Source organism: Notolabrus celidotus, chromosome 10 (genome assembly GCF_009762535.1).
Source record: "Notolabrus celidotus isolate fNotCel1 chromosome 10, fNotCel1.pri, whole genome shotgun sequence".
NCBI classification, from domain to species: Eukaryota; Metazoa; Chordata; class Actinopteri; order Labriformes; family Labridae; genus Notolabrus; species Notolabrus celidotus.
In genome coordinates, this window is record NC_048281.1 from 26,820,135 (window position 1) to 26,831,701 (window position 11,567).

Sequence of the window (11,567 nt, forward strand, 5' to 3'; positions counted from 1 at the left end):
ATTTGGAATAGAGCTCACCCACGCCAGGTTAGACTGTATGCTCTCACCTCCACATTTTTCCCCTTTTTCATGAGCAAAGAGAGGAGAGAGTGTTTTATTAAATGATTCTGTAAATGTTGAGCTTTGATCTCAATTCTTACATTTAAAAAAAAGGTATGATTCATTATCACTTGCTTTAACATCCGTCATAGTTTGAGGTGCTGACTTAAGTTTTTGATTGTATTTTTTTTTTCTCTAAACTTGTTATATGCACACAGATTGTCTTGATTTGTCCTGTTTGTAGAGTTATGATGGACAGCCTTTACCATAGATGTTTAATATCTTGTGTCTATTGTGGACTCAAGGTCCAGATACAGGACAACACAAGAGTTAGAATATAAAATCCACACAATAAAATGTAACAGATTCCATACAGTATAATCTATATGCAATGTAATTTATATAAAAATATAAATTCAAAGAAAGAAACAACTAAAATTTCAGATAAGGCATGTTGTTCTTGAATCTTATGTTGGACAGGACCAAAATGATTTTGTTTTCTGGGCCATCAAGTTGGCAAATACAATTAAACATGAGATTTTTAAAAACAGCCTGGAGAGTATTGACTCGTGCAGTCACGAACATTTCACTTGCACTGAACCTCCAAGGTTTTTTTTTTATCAGTAATATTCTCAGCACCATACACAACCCAGCCTCTATATGTTTGATTTCTTATAGTTTCTCCACACAAGACTGCAATAAACTACATATACTGCAGATCCGTGACCTAGACCAGCTCCTCACTTTGTGCTTTTTCTTCAACCCTCCATTGATTGTGTCAGTAAGATTCCTTTGTTTTCAGGTCCATTAGGGTCAATGGTCTTACCCTGCTGGACCAAGTTTCTATATCCTACACCAAATAATGAATCACTACGAGGCACCACCATCAGTCCTCTGTTCGTGCCTTTGCTGTTTTCCGCTCACCCAAGTGGGCCTTCAAGGATGTGATTTCACTCTCTATTATGACCAAAAGCTGCAGCCGAGATGACGGATAGAAAGGTCCACAGACCGGAGGGACCTATCCTGAAACTATCACAGAGAAGTGGATCATTATCATCACAACATGTTTCTGCAGGAGAGACACAGACATGTGGATTCAGCATTCGTCAGTTTGCATCATTAGCATGTAATTAGCAGAAACAGTCACCTGCTTTATATGCGTCCCATCATGACAGACAGCTCTGAGGACACTGCTGTTTAAACATTCATTTTCATGAATCAATGTTTAAGGGCTAGCTGACACCATTTCTCTATCTGTCTATCTCTTCAGGAATAAGATAACCCCAAGATTACAAAACTATTACATAGCCTTTACATCAGTTATAGTAAGCTATGCAGATTCTCTTTTGTACATCTTTGAAATGTTTCACCAAGCAAACAGCAACGAAAACTCCCCATAGTGAGCTCGGTAAATAATTCAGAGCAAACCAGGGGAGTGGGAGAGAGCTGAAGGTGAGTCATGGGAAGAGAGATATGATGGAGATATTGCATGAGGTGAAAGGGGCATGTGAAAACAAGTTAACCACAGCAGTATGGTCACTATACCCAGGTGATCAACACAGAGAGCGCTTACAGAAGCAGCCGCAGTAGTGACACAGCTTGTGATGGAAAATTACCTGGAGTTAAGTTGATTCTGTTTGGGCCAAAATATTCTTCAAATGTCAACACTCGAATATGATATACATACTTTAAGACTCCAGATCACCTGCACTATCCTTTGATATGATTATGCCAATGTCAATTGAAAACAATTTTCTACATATTTTCATTAAAATCAGAGAAAAAAGACAGTCCTTATGTCTCAAAAACATGGCTTAGAAACACATGATTTAAGTTTACTTGAGTATCAATCATAGACTGTATGAATAATGGACGTAGTCTTAGTGGCGTCACCCAGCTGTGACTGTCGGGAGCCATATTTGTAATGCTGAACTCAACTACTCAATTTTCCTGTGATATATAATGAGTAATTTCTGGGTTTTTTCTTGATGTTATTTGATTGCTGGATCCTGTTATGAAACAACAAATAAGATTTGATTTCCTGAGATAATGGGAAATATAAGACAAGATCTCAAGAAAACAACTGAAATGAACCTCTCACTGCAAAATCATACATTTTTAAAGAAGAGTATGAGATTGGTATAAAAATATTTTGATGGCTTCCAAATTAAATAGAAAATAGTGCTGTCGAAATATTGAAACCCAAATTTAAAGATAAGATAAAACTTTATTGATCCCTGGGGGGAAATTTGGCTGTTGCAGCAACACAGACATTGTAGCATGAATAGCAGAAGAATAGTAGAGAACAAAATGTTGTTATTGTTGTATAAAAAATAAACGGACAGAGACAACAAAACACTGAAAAATGTGTAATGTGGAAAAAAAGGAAGAAAAAAAAAAACACCGGGGCAACGTCACCAAACTAATTAGGTTAGTTTGCAACAGGTTAGAAACATGACTGGAGTTCTGCAGTAAAAAAACATCATAAAAGATGCAGAGAATCTGAGGAAATCTCTGTATGCTTCATGTACATGATATGATATCTTTGCACTAATTTCAGTTAAACATAGAGTTTAAATAATTTTCAAACCATCAAATCACTGCACTTAGATTTATTACAGGTGATCATTACAATACTCATCAATGCATCCTCCTTTGCATCCAAAAAGGTGGGATGGTCCTCTCTGATTGAAAGAAGTGATTTGCACTCATACCTGTTTATTTATAAAGCGCTTATTGGGATGCTACCCTCATATATATCATCCATACTAGTTTCGTCCTCTGGAGCACAACACATAGATCTTACTCTCCAGGTTCCTTGACTTCATTCAGAGCTTGGAAGATCTGCATTTGGCTTTTTTGCACCATCTGCTTGGAACTCTTTGGTTTCTGGTTTCTTTTAGTCATTATAAAACCTTAGTCATAAACGTTTTAACATCTGATTGTACCCGTTTGAACTGACTTTGTTTTAACATTACTTTTTAATTGTTGTCCGTTTTTAATTAACCATCATTCTTTTAAGGTTTTATCTTTTGTTTGCTTATCATGCATTTTAAATTAATGTTTCTTTTATATGCTCAACATCATTGTAAATGCGGGCTTTGCTCTCAATGATTTTCAAGTTTAAATAAAGACAATTATAAATTCTGTTTTTATCGACATTTTACATAACATCCTGACCTTTTTTGGAATTGGGGTTGTCCTAACTGTCATTTAAATTGAAGGTTTTCATGTGCTTCTGTAGTGATAAACTCTCACCATGTTGGCTAATTAAGTCTGTGAGAAGTGTATTCTATTATGATGTGCACAAACTTTCAGGAACAAAGTCTCTATTTTGGTCCTCCTTTTTAAAATGTGTGGGCAGACTCCCGTTGCTACTATATAGAGAGGTGCCTGCATGCTGTCTGATCACCTCCTCCGTGGTTGTTTGTTTGTTTGTTTGTTGATGGATGTGCATGAAGCTCCTACAGGAATATCTGTCCTCTGTATGAACTGCTGTCTGAGCCTTGGCACCGTTTAAATGCAGCTCAGCTGGAGGAGACAGCGAACGATTCAGCATAAATTAATATCCACTTTTAATGAACTGACCCGTGTGTTTTGTGGTCCAACCCTTGCAGTTAATGCCTGCATGAATCTGTGAAGAAGTCAATTGAATTTAAGGGGATGACATTACCGGTCTCTGCTTCCTTTTACAATTCTGTCACAGTGTTGAGGGCAATCATGTACGTTTCATTTCCTGTTTTTCTATCAGATTACCATGTTTATGTTAGACTGCTGCCCTGAAATATGACTGTTAACAAGCTACACTGAGAGAATAAAAGACACCAGAGCAGGAGAGGAACATAATTGCTCTTTGAATTCATATTGTAGAACAATGCCACCCTTATACCACAATATGATATTTAAACTTACATTTGAATACATATAGTTTGAGTTCATGGTTTATTTCCTGAACTAAACATTGTCTAAATGAAGAATAGTAATTATTACAACTACACTGCAAAAACTCAAAATCTTATCGAGTGAAATTGACTCATTTTTAGTCTAAATGTCTTATCCTGCTTGATTTAAGATAAATTTACTCAACAAGTAAAATTTGAGCAAGATAGAGGGACTTGTTTCAAGACGATGCATCTTAAATATCTTGTTAAGTCAACCAATCTTAAAATGATCTTGTTTTGAGATGAAATTTAGAAGAAACAAGGTTTATTTCACTTTTCATACATTTTTCAATCTGAGATCTTATTTGTAGAAGACGGATATTCTTGATTTAAGACAAACCCTTTACTTGATTTAAGTAAATGCATTTTATTGTAGAATCTATCAGAAAACAGCTCCATTGATAAAAGATGGAGAGAAAGAAAGAAAAGTTGTTGTTTTTAAGGATGGGTTACAGTTTTCAGGCACTGTTTCTTCTAAATCAGATAAAAATATACATCGTCAAACTACATGCACACAATGAAACACCTACTTTAGAGCATAGCTGGCTAACCTTAAAAAACAACATGACTGAATATTAGTATATCCAGCTCACTATGAGAAGAAATTATATCTCAAAATACTCAAATTAAACTTTGTAATCTTATTTCAAGTACAACCCTGTCTTAAACCTAGAGAAGTGCCGCTATAATACAACTCAAATTAAGGTGAATATATCTCAAATGAAGAAGTTGACATGAAATTTATTAGTGCAAAAATCGTATTTGAGTGAAAAAATACTGATTGTTAGCATTCCTGTCTTATTCTGAGACACTAAGCTTTAAAATACTGGTAAAATATTGCTTACAATAAGTTTTCCCTGCTAATTTTAAGATCACAGTTTTCTAAATATTACGTCTTATTCTAAGAAATCTTACCAAGAAAATTTTCACTTGTTCTATTAGCAGATTTTTTTGCTTATTTCAAGGTAAAAGTACATTGAATTATGTTTTTTTTTCTTGTTTTTGAGGGGCATTTTTTCCAGTGTACTGCTGATAACAGAGTTAGCAGCCTTGTGTTTTTCTATTTCCTCATGTTCAATTACCTAGAAGATATTTTAATTGCTCAAATGTTTCATAAATGTTTTATATTTTCTATATTTGGCACCAGCCATGATTTGTCAGCTCTGTTGTTGTATTTTACAGTTAGTGAAGCGGTCCTTCTCATCTCTCTCTTTGCTTGAAAAGGAGAAAGCGTTTGTGAAAATTCTTACGAAACCACTTTCTAACACAAGGCGCTCTTGCATTTCACCTCACAGCAGTTACAAGGCTGCGTTTAAAGTGGAGAAATTCTTGGTCTTCATACATAAAGCCATGAAAATTTTATCTTCCTGTATGATGTTGAAATGCAGAGGTGGATCAAAGTGAGTCACCCAGGATTGATACCTGTCGTGGCGACATGATTATCATCCCCGGTCAAAGAAATTGTGTTCTGCAGTCGACTTGCTCATTGTCTCATGCTGGGACATTTATGCTGATTTAAATTACAGGTATAATCAGAGCTCACAGGTACTGGGCTGTCAGCTTGGCTACTTCTCCTGTTACACCACTGGAGAACAAGTACAATTACATAATAAAGAAATTATATAATGTTCCAATGGTAGTGCCAGGAAATGAGGAAAGCAATTGACACTTCCATCAGCACCTAAGAGCAGTTCTTTGACAGTTCGGTAATATCTACATAAGCAGTGATTATCCAAGATTGATTGTTTTCCACGACCTGTTTAGAGGAGACTTTTAAAATATTCATGCACTTTAATGCACGTCAGAGAAGCTGAAAGAAAAACACATTTTGCAGGTGCGACTGAATGAAAGAAATCAGACTAGTGGGTAGAAGAGGATGCATTTTGTCTCGCCATTTATTCCTGTGCTTGCACATGTAAACTCCAGCTGTGCTCCGATCTCTAAACTTAGCAGAGGAGCAGCAGGCTTTTCTATCAGCCAATAAAGGCCTGAGGTAAGCAACCAACTTGGACCAGGATGGGTCTTCCTCCACATCCTGCTCACTTAGCCAGCTAATCTCCCCCTACCTGAGCAGCCATTGACCCAATGCAAAACATTCTGTAGGCTGGATGAGACCAGGTGGTATAGCATATTAACAGTATTGATTTCTTATTAGATCAGAGAGGGTTTGTCAGGAAGACCGAGGGTGGTGTTTAGGAGGAACTGCAGCCTACAGCAGCTGGTGAATCAGCAGATAGCTGCTTTATCATGGCCGACAGTCAGAATGAACCCTCTCAAATCAGAGCTAAATCTATCTCCATAGTGGAGGTCAACAGCTGCCACTCCTCAGTCAGGAAATCAGGCTGGCAGCGAGAGATTACTAAAGGGCAAAGGAGGATTAATGAGCACAAAAGAAAGAGAGAGGAAACAAAAACACAAAAACAAAGCAACTCTCCCTGCTGATCCACTTTAATGTTCCCTGATCTTCTTTTAAACTGCAGAGTTTTTGACTTCAAACTATTGATGACATTTACCTCTGAGTAACTTTATCTCACACACTCACTTCAAGTTCTGTACAAGACTAGTCATCTTCAGAAAATGGGAATTCAATTGTCTTACGTATATGTTCAATATATTTAGTCAAATGACAGGTAGCTTAGCATAAGACTGGAAACAGCTCCTGTCACTAGTAACACCAGCCCCTCTAAATCCTCCCAGGTGTGAAAAGTTTTTTTGTACATTAACTCATTCTGACATAACTTAAAGCTCCAGCGAGGACTTTTCAGCTAGTTATGAAACAGACGGAAATTAATACTGAGGCCTTTGTATGACCCATGAAAGCAAACAAGACCATCGTGAAGTGGACTGACTGTCTCATTTAAGGGTTTTTTAATGCCTGTAAATGCTGCCATCTGGTAATTGTAAGAGGAGGCAGCCTCTGAGAAAACTGCTTTTCTCTGTGAAGTATAGTACTTTTCAGGACAATAAATGTATGTGTTCATTTGCTGAGTAGTTGGTCTACAGATGGATTTAAAAAATATATCAATCATTAATAAACCAGAATAACTGCACATCAGTTGTGTGCCTTCACCATCCAATAAAGTTGCAGTTTACATCTATTTATTTCAAGATAATGATTTAAGATGCATAGACAAGACTTTGAAGAATCTAATTTAAGATTTATAGTCAGTAAAGTGGAAGTTATGATTCAAGTGAATATTTAACAGATAAATAAAATATAATGTTTGCTCATGGGGTGATGGATAGAAAGCATAACCCAGGACTTCCACCAGATCCATGTCCAGTCCTGCTCCAAGCCACAACGCTCTGACTCCGTCCTCTCTCATCTGTCAACACCCACCAGTTGAATTTTCAGAATGCAGCACCGAACAGGACCGCTGGACAGCTGGAGTCAGGTTTTCCCTTGGTATTAACTGCATTTTTGAATAACCGACTTCTCTCCTCATCTATGTTGTCTTTATTGGCCTCTGAAAACCTCTGACCTGATGTCTCCAAGCTTGGCTTCGCTCATTATGAGAGTTTGTTGTTGTAGTTAGGAGAAAAACAATCTGGCGGTAACACAGTGTTTTATTCTGAAAATTAACCTTATGTTTCAATATTGTTTTGGTGCCTGACTTCCTGTCCCACTCGATCTTCTCTGTTGAGATTGATACATCGTGCCCCGGCATCTGGCACAAATAGAAGTTTTGCATATCTGATCTGGAGGGCTCCGGTGTGTGGATCGGAGACGGATCTGGTGGAATTTGGTCTAAGAAGGGGGCCGACCATAGACTGTATAAAATATGGACGTAGTATCCGTGAGGTCACCCATCTGTTTCTGAAGAGCTGCTGTGGAGCCAGTGTGACGTAAAGAGGTGGAGTTTGAGCCTCCTAGCCAACAGCTGCAGTGTTCCCGCAGGCAGCTGTGCCTCTCATTGGAAGACTAGTAATCTCAATATCTTCGAGATTGGCGCGTTAGAAAAAAATTCACCCCCCCCCCCCGTACAGTGAGAGCAGATCGAGAAATGAGCTATCCAGACTACACTTGTCTTTTGTACCAGGCTGTAAACATGTTTATTTCTGCTGTAAAGATCGTCTTTTTCCCATTCATGTGTATGTGAATTCCGGTACTTACAGAGTCAGCCTCAAGCGGATCCTCAATGAACTGCAGTTTTTAACACTACTGCATTGGACTCACATTTTTAGACCAGAGGTTGCCGCTTGGGGCAGACATGATTTCCCAGTGACCTTTGACCTTTGGCTGCAGAATTCTAATGAGTTTGTCCTTGAATCTAAGTTGGTGTTTGTTGCAAATGTAATGGTATTGACTTCATTGCCAGCCACTAGTGCCAGTGTTAGTGCCTATGATAGATAATATATCATAGATGTGTTTAGAAGCCCATTAAGCAGAGTATTGATGATTTATTGCTATGAAAATAAATAGAACATCTGAAGTGTGTTTGATTAGAAAGAATTTCAATACGGTGGGAAAATGATTCTTTGGAAGTGTAGTAAAAGAAAATATTTGACAGTTTTCAAAGCATAATGATAATCAAACATGATAAGGTAAGAATATTTGAAGACTGAATACAAGAAAAGTGCCTGGTGCCCTGACATGCACCCGCTGCTGTTTTAGAAGAGGCATGGCAGGCCATAGGGCACTGTTGGATCTCACTGTCACTCTTTGGACAACATCTTTTTTATCAATGAAATGTGTATACACCTAATGTTACAAGGATGGTACAAACCTGTCTGTCTGCCTAGAACCTGTCTTGACCTCCTCCTTCTTCGACTGCCCTGACCCAGTCTGCCTCAGGCCACCGCTGGATGCCATTGGTCTTGGATTTGAGTCCAAAATCAGCCTGTAAAGTGTAAAAGGGATTCAAAGGAGGGTTTACAGTTAGCTTAATTGCCAAAAGCTACGAAATAAACCACATTGAATTATGCTCACTGAGGCTCACTCAAAACCATTGCTTTATCACGCCAATTAATGACATTTCATATCATATTCATATCAGTAATATCACAAAAGCAGGAAAAACAGACTTAGCATACAATGTTTACACTACCTCTGTTTGCCAGCGGTGTTCCTAGCCAAGTTACGCACGGTGTGTTAGCTAACTAGCAGTAGCAGGATAAATATCAAGCTACAATATACTTAAACTAATTGAGCTTACATTAATACTTTGGCAATTAACTTACCTCGTCACTTTATGTGTTTGACTCGTTGAGAATCCACTGAACGAGCATCAACGGTTCTCTTTCCTGAGCTGTAAATTGTTATGAATGTACACAGAGCATGGCAAGGGGCGTGGCCAAACCGAACGTTTGTTTTGGTCACATGATGTAGGCTCCCCTGGAATCTCTCTTAAAGTGATACGCACATTAACCTTTAACCTTTAACCTTTCAATGACTGTAAGAATTTAATAAAATACACCTGATATGAAATGGGTCATATATACAGTGGTGGACAAAGTACACAGCTTCATTACTTAAGTCAAAGTATAGATACTCCATGTCAAATATTACTCCAATACAAGTGGAAGTTGCTCTGTCAGATTATTACTAGACTTAAAGTACTGAAGTACTTGCTTTAAAAGTACTTCTTAAAAAATCTCAAAACGTTGTATTTTCAAAATACACAAGTGCAGTCAAGATTGCAAAGGAGTACATTCGGTTAAATCATGTTTCTTTATCCCCAGAGTTGCAAAAGCACAAAACAATATAGGCTTCATTTACCGTATTAGTTAGTGATGGGAAGTTCGGCTCTTTTCAGAGAGTCGGCTCCCAAAGAAGAGCCGACTCTTTCGACTCCCAAACGGCTCTCAATTTAGAATCTTTTGTAGCCGTATATTTTAACCCTTAACTTTGCAAAAAATAATAGTTTGTGTGTTGAAAACCCTTTTACATAGTGTTTTTATGAGAAGCCTTATAATTGCCCAATTTTGTGCATTTATTGTTACAAAACCATTCTTACCTTTATTTAGTATTTTAATCAAACTTTTTTATTGCACAGTTTAACAAAAAACTGCAAACATATCCACAGAACAGAACCAGGGGTTGTGATTAGGGTTATGTTTTAGGGTTAGGGCTGTGATTAGGGTTGGGGTTAGGGTAAGGGTTAGGGTTAGAATTAGGGTTAGGGTTAGGGTTGTGATTAGGGTTGGGGTTAGGGTAAGGGTTAGGGTTAGAATTAGGGTTAGGGTTAGGGTTGTGATTAGGGTTGGGGTTAGGGTAAGGGTTAGGGTTAGAATTAGGGTTAGGGTTAGGGTTAGGATTAGGAATAGGGTTAGGGTTAGGGTTCGGGTTTTGATTAGGGTTAGGGTAAAGGTTAGGATTAGTGTTAGGGGTAGGATTAGGGTTAGGATTAGGGTTAGGGTTAGGATTAGGGTTAGGGTTACCATTAGGGTTCGGGTTAGGATTAGGGTTAGGGTTAGGGTTATTATTAGGGTTAGGGTTATGATTAGGGTTAGGGTTAGGATTAGGATTAGGGTTAAGGGTTAGGATTAGGGTTAGGGTTAGGGTTAGGGTTAGGATGAGGGTTTGGGTTAGGGTTAGGGTTAGGGTTAGGATTATGATTAGGGTTAGGGTTAGGATTAGGGTTAGGGTTAGGGTTAGGGTTAGGATTAGGGTTAGGGTTAGGGTTAGGGTTAGGATTATGATTAGGGTTAGGGTTAGGGTTAGGATTAGGGTTAAGGGTTAGGGTTAGGATTAGGGTTAGGGTTATGATTAGGGTTAGGGTTATGATTAGGGTTAGGGTTAGGATTAGGGTTGGGTTAGGGTTAAGGGTTAGGGTTAGGGTTAGGGTTAGGGTTAGGATTAGGGTTAGGGTTAGGGTTAGGGTTAGGATTAGGGTTAGGGTTAGGGTTAGGGTTAGGATTATGATTAGGGTTAGGGTTAGGGTTAGGATTAGGGTTAAGGGTTAGGGTTAAGGGTTAGGGTTAGGGTTAGGGTTAGGATTAGGGTTAGGGTTAGGGTTAGGGTTAGGGTTAGGATTATGATTAGGGTTAGGGTTAGGGTTAGGATTAGGGTTAGGGTTATGATTAGGGTTAGGGTTATGATTAGGGTTAGGGTTAGGATTAGGGTTAAGGGTTAGGGTTAGGGTTAGGGTTAGGGTTAGGGTTAGGATTATGATTAGGGTTAGGGTTAGGGTTAGGATTAGGGTTAGGGTTATGATTAGGGTTAGGGTTATGATTAGGGTTAGGGTTAGGATTAGGGTTAAGGGTTAGGGTTAGGGTTAGGGTTAGGGTTAGGGTTAGGGTTAGGGTTAGGGTTTTGATTAGGGTTAGGGTTAGGGTTAGGGTTAGAACCAAACAATCAATAAAACAGATCCAGAACCAACTCAAGCAAACAGAACAAGAACCAAACTCAAGGAAACAGAACCAGAACTAACTCAAGCAAACAGAACCAGAACTAGAACCAAACTCAATAAAACAGATCCAGAATCAACTCAAGCAAACAGAACCGGAACCAAACTCAAGGAAACAGAACCAGAACTAACTCAAGGAAACAGAACCAGAACCAAATTCTTGCAAACAGAACAAGAACCAAACTCTAGCAAACCGAACCAGAACCGACCCCGAACCGAACCAGAACCGACCCCGAAC

The 11,567-nt window shown here is 38.4% G+C and overlaps 1 protein-coding gene across 1 annotated transcript in view; it reads right to left on the reverse strand.

The window, feature by feature from the left end:
- The window catches only part of acod1 (aconitate decarboxylase 1), a 38,856-nt gene extending 29,536 nt beyond the window's left edge, over positions 1–9,320 (reverse strand). The window contains exons 1-2 of the mRNA XM_034693795.1: positions 9,162–9,320; positions 8,708–8,821 (exon numbers count right to left, since the gene is read on the reverse strand). The gene's annotated coding sequence lies outside the window, so the exon portion shown is untranslated. The remainder of the gene's footprint in view (positions 1–8,707; positions 8,822–9,161) is intronic.
- Positions 9,321–11,567: the final 2,247 nt, after the last annotated feature.